The sequence below is a fragment of the Bombus affinis genome, chromosome 1 (genome assembly GCF_024516045.1).
Source record: "Bombus affinis isolate iyBomAffi1 chromosome 1, iyBomAffi1.2, whole genome shotgun sequence".
NCBI lineage: Eukaryota > Metazoa > Arthropoda > Insecta > Hymenoptera > Apidae > Bombus > Bombus affinis.
Window position 1 is genome coordinate 13,290,638 of NC_066344.1, and position 6,097 is coordinate 13,296,734.

Genomic DNA, 6,097 nt, shown 5'->3' on the forward strand with positions numbered 1-6,097 from the left:
TCAACCAACATTCTTCTACACCCCCAAACCATCTTACCTCTTTCAACAAGAAAAACATCGCTTTATCAACCCTCATCTCCCTTTATCTCAAAAAATCTCTTCTCTCCTTTGTTATACTATATCTTACTTCTTATAACTTTTATCCGTAGATAGTGAGCAGTACACCGTGCATAGCCGATTATACGTGGAAACGGTTGACGATGGCTGCGACCGGAAGTAGCACGGATCCACTGTGGTCCGGACACGAAAACGCACTCATCGATCAGGACACAAAAGGTTCGATGTTTCTCGCACGATTGACATCGTTCCTTGCTTCACGATTGGAGGCTTCACGCATGAACAACGAGCCACGGCTAGACATGGTTCGTGATTTCCACCGGAAACGAACTGGCCAAGGGGGATGGTCGTTGAAACGGAGAAGAACTGCTCGATCTGAGACTGATTCTTAACGCTGATCGGTTTAATCGATTATTCACGAATCACTAGGTAAATAATAAGGAAATTTTTGTTTCTTTTTCTGCGAAATTGCAGGGGTTTGAAAGATTATTAGGTTGCGTTTGGTTTAGAAATTGTGCGTCTTTGCGGTACTGCAAATAGGGTTGAAAATTGCTATAGGATATGAGAATTGATAAAGAACGGCGATAAAAGTTTTCTCATGTCTTTATTTGTTAAATTCTTTAACAACTTGCTCTTTACTTTCGTGGTGCCATCTTATTTAATTATGGCGAATACGGTGTTTATCTCATTCAGAATATCATATCATTTCAATACTTACTTAAGACAAACCTGGAGGATAAACAACCCACTTAAATTCCCCATTTCTTTTTAAGGCCACTGTTACATTTGGAAGAAAATATTTATCTCGTACACAGTATAATGAATTTCTCTCTAAAGACATAAAAGAATCATCATCATCCCAGTACTTATTCCAAGAATCACTTAACCAGCCAAAAAATAATTTGAAGGACTCCATAGATAGAATCTTTTTCTTTTATTTAGAACAAAATATTTATTCCATTTAAAATAATAAATTACTCATTTCCAATATTTCATCCAGAAAACATTCAACCAACAAAAAGGACACTTCCATATTCTTCTACGCTGATACCAAGAACAAGATAGCACTCAAACCAAATGACCCTTGGTTGGCAATAGAATTCTGCAAGCGCCCAAAATAGAGTCTTCCTCTTCCAAGAGAATCCGAAGGATAATCAGTTCAGGTCGAAAATGTTCTCTCTCTCTCTCTCTCTCTCTCTCTCTCTCTCTCTTTCTGTCTGAATCAGGATAATCCGTATTGTTGTCGGCAATCACGAACGGGCCGGGTACGGTGGATAGAGGCCGAAAACGAGTCTATCGGCATTTAGCCGGGTTTCGTGAATGTAAACTAGGCGTTTCCTGCACGTATCGTACAAAGTGCTCGATTCGCTGGTCTTTTTTCACCGGACCGATCGATAATGCCATTGCAAACACCCTGTATGTGCTCGGTTAATGTTAATGGCAGGGGCTGGCTCGGGTGAACGGTGTGGGTTGCCCCTTTGCCCGTGAGTTAGAGCTTCCTGAGGCTTTCCCCGCATCCACCGTGCTACCCTCGCCGACTAGAGGACTGTGTCTGGCTAATGGTAAAGCCAGGAAATATCAAAAGTCGTCTCTGTTACCATTCTTTTTAGTTTTCCCGAGTTTCTTCCCTTTTCCTTGTCGTACCACGCATCGAAATCCTTGCACTTTAGTTCTTCTTCCCTCTTTTTTCCACTTTCTTTTTATTGGTTGATAGATAGGCTCTTGTTAGGGATAAGAAATAGTCGAAAGCTTGGAAAATGTGAAACAGTTATTCAAATATTGGTATACATTATCTTTAGATTTATTTTGATATATTAGACTTGAAAGAATTAGAAAAAATATTTAAATATTAATGTTAGCCTATATATTTTTGGAGTTGTAAGAATGTTTATACAGATCTTTATCTGGAATAAAAAGTCAAGAGTTATCGGCGAATTGAAGTGCTTGTGTTTGCTTCTTTTTGTTCTTGTTTGTGTGACAAAATATAATACACTTTTTACTAATATTTACATAGATTGTTGCTAAGGATTAGGATAAAGAGTTATTAAGGAATTTGGAGAACAAAGGAAGTGCCTTTGCTCTTATTTGTATGACAGAATATATTAAAGCATCACATTGTTAGCTTTTTTAGCTTTTAACTTTATATTTAGAAGGATATTTGAAAGTGAAAGAGAGTAAGAACATAAATTTATTTCTGTTGCCACACACGTAGAGTGAAGATGGTTAATTTTTGGTGATTTAGTAAGAAATATAGGAAAAGTATGGGCTGCTTGAGTATTTTTATTCAGATACAAAAGGAATTTTTACGAGGAGAATCAGTTACTGCAACAAATTTTCTGGCTTCCCTTTCATTGTTCTTTCTGGTCGGTTTTCATCGAGTTAGCCGCGAGACCAGAAAGTAATATATTAAAGCACCCTTGATCTACAACGATACCGAGCAGCGGTTAACGCGGTTATCATCGGTAACACGATCGTTGAAATGATAAAAAATGTATCTAACTCGAGAGAACAAATGTAATCACTGCTTGTCACGAACACAATGCATTCAACAGGTTAGTGCTGCATATTAAAAAGAGTTTATTCGCATGCTTATAAATCCAGCTCAACGTTCTGGAGGAAGATTTCTCTCGATTGCTTCGCAAAAGGTTCACCATACCTACTAAAAATCTGGAAAAAAGGGGAAACAGGTAGAGTTATGCAATTTTTATCATTGTTTTCAAAGTAAGATATTTACAAATTATTTATTAATTTCGAACGTTTTTAACTAGGATTGTTAAGTCTTGGATAGCACTCGTTAGATTCCTTGGATCTTGAGTGATACAGATTGAGGTTAGATTAGGTTAGGTAAGTACATACTGAATTCCAGAATATAAAATAGACCATATCATTAAAGAAAAACAATATCAGTTTATTACAGTTGAAAAACCAATTTCTCTAAGCTGAAGCTTGTACAATAATTATTTAATAACTTATCTTTAAGAATTATTAACATCGATTATTGTACAAGAAACCCTTATCTATAATTCTATTCAATATTTAATAGAAACCAAAATCTTCAAGGCACATGACTTAACACAGCTTAATATTAGTTGCTAAAGTCCCTCAAACTTTGTAATCTCCTAATTCCAACTTTCACTCAAACACAATACGAGCGTATAAAAATCACAAACCCAAACGAACCTATGTTACAGATCTGCATCTTGTACTAATCTCGAGTAACTAAGCCCGAAGTATGGCCCGTAGTTGAGCGTAAATCTGGGACCCTTTAATTGGAAACAATGGTCCGACGAGAATAGATTAGAGCGTTGAAAAGGCGTGCACAATCGCGGCACGCTTCTGCCGCGCGTAGATTTCACCCGAGGGAATCGTCGATATCGCGTGATTTAATTTGTTACAATTAGGGCAAAGGGTCCCTTAGGTAGGACAGCACAGAGTACCCGGCCAAAAGAGCGACAGAACGTGACAGACAGAGGCAGTACGAGCGAGTTCACCGCGCCCTGCTATTAATATCAGTTAACGACCCGATATGATCGCTCGTCTATACTCACAGACAGGCTGCCATCGGTAGGTTCAAGCCATGGGGTCGAATCATGTGCTTCATCCATGGTTTTGACCACGATTCACACTGACATCGATCCACTGACTCACCGGTTAGAATTCATCCTCAGCTTTCCGGCTAAATCAATCTAGAATCTGTCGTGGTTACCTCACCTGGAGAAGAATAAAATGGTCTGACTGGTTCGGGCTATTTATTAGGCATTTCGAACGGGCTTTATCTTGATACGTGGTGTATGTGGAAGTGGAGATTGAAATTGGTATCGTTTTGTTTGTAAATGTTTGGAGATTTAAAAGGTAAGTCCGTAAATTAAAATATTTAAGTTACGAATATTTAAAAATAAATTAAATTTAAGTAATCTATATGTCCTTAAAGATTCTATTGAGATATTATTTTTGCAGTATTTTACAATACGACGTAATTTTACATTAGCTGTTGCGAATACAACCAATTTGTAATCTCGGACTAAAAGGTTAGGTTTAAAGTTAAGGTCCCTACAATTAATAAACAGTCCCTACAATTAATAAAATGCATCGTCTCCTTCAAAAAATCAATAATTTAATGCTTTTCGAATATTCTCTCTTCCAAAACTAACACAAAATCTATATCTATAGGAAACATAAGAATCAAGGATTGGCTGTCAAACCCTATGGATATAGGAAAAGCGGCGTCGGGTGCACGTAGAGAACGACCGATAACAATAGACAGGGGCCGTGCTCTATCTAGCAGGCATCCGGGCCAACGTCGAAACGAGGCTGGTGCCGCGCGGATTACCATAAGCATTCATATATGCAGCGGCGCATTATACTTGCATACCCAGCATAAAGGTGGCCGTGTCGACGCTCGTATTGGACAGCGGCCGCAGGTATATGTATTGCACCGGCTGGCCGGTCGGCCACTTACTTACGTGTACCGAACCGCCTTCACGAGTCGCTGGCACGCGAGCCTGATTGACTTGTAGATGAGGCGACACAGTCGATATACGCCAAGTCCACCGTCCGACTCTGAAACCCCCGTCATGGCTACCGATGCCCGTGCGATTCTACCTCCTCCCCTTTTCCCTATCGGTTTCTCTGTATTGTTACGAACAAACCAAGGATACTTACATGTGTATACATCGATTATATTTTACGATATAACACTAGAAGTATCAGTTAGGATTGATGTTTTGGTATACTTTAATCTGTTTGTATTATTGTTTGGAACGTGATTGAAAGTATGTAATATATCACATACTGCATTATAGAATCGTTTACCTTTTTGTTAGAAAAATTAAGCGTATTGTATATGTTTATAATTAGTTAGGTACAGAAAAATATACACAATGGGCTATAGTGTTAGTATAATGTTTAATATAGATAGAGTGGATTAGGTCAGATTTAACAAGATGTATATTCCAGATAATTAATAGAAGCATTTAAATTATATATGTATTACAATATTCACAATGTCTAAATTAATTATGAGCAAATATTATGGAAAATCATCACATTCCAAAATCTTCAGAAACGACTCTCCATTACGAGGCGTCTTGAGGCCATTGGTAGCCATGGGATTTCTACACCGTGGCCACGCACCCCCACGAGCATTTCCCGTCTCGGTCTTCCACTCCCTCTCGTCGAACCTCCTTTTCCAACGTTCCCTCGCAGCCACCGACCGTTATCTAGTTAATTAATCTCCGCCGACGGCGGCAGCCGACTACCAGGGCGGCAAAACTCCCACCGTTTCTGCAGCCGTAACGAGCCACGACAACGAAAGTGTCGAGCGCCACCCCCTTAGTTCACTTCAGATTCGCGACTCTCCCCATCTTTTCAAACTGCGAAAATTTAATCGCTTTTAAAGAACCTTCATGCAATTTATCGAAGGGGATAATTGAAAAATGGTTGAAGAAGTGAAATGATTTTGGAAATAATAGTGGGGTGAGGATTTGAAGATGAAGACGTGAAAAGAGTGATGAAGAACAAATACTTGGTGTTCAGGTCATTAAAGGTAATATTCTTTATTATTATTATTATAAACCTTTTCTTTATTAATATTATTATTAGTAGTAGTAACTAAATTAGTAACCAAAAGTACCAAAAACACACGTTCTGAATATTCTTCTTGGTTTCATATGGTTGCACATATACTAGTTTATCAGCGAATTATATATTTTAAGATAAATATTCCAACAGATTCAAACAATCAATTTACTCAGATCTACACGGCATATAGTGCAAGTTGAAGCTATAAAAATTACACTGAAAATAGCGGGCATGGAATGATTTGAAAATGAGAAAACAGGCGAAACAGGTGACAAATAAATTATTGAAAGATTTGGATGGGCCACTAATGAAAGGAACAATAAAAAAGGTAGATTCTACAAATAAGATAAAAAAAATTAAATAAAAAAAATTAAACACTTTTCTCTAACCAATATTGATTATTCCAGTAACGTTCAAAGGATTAGTTCTATATTGATGACCTCTTTGATGTTCCTCAAAA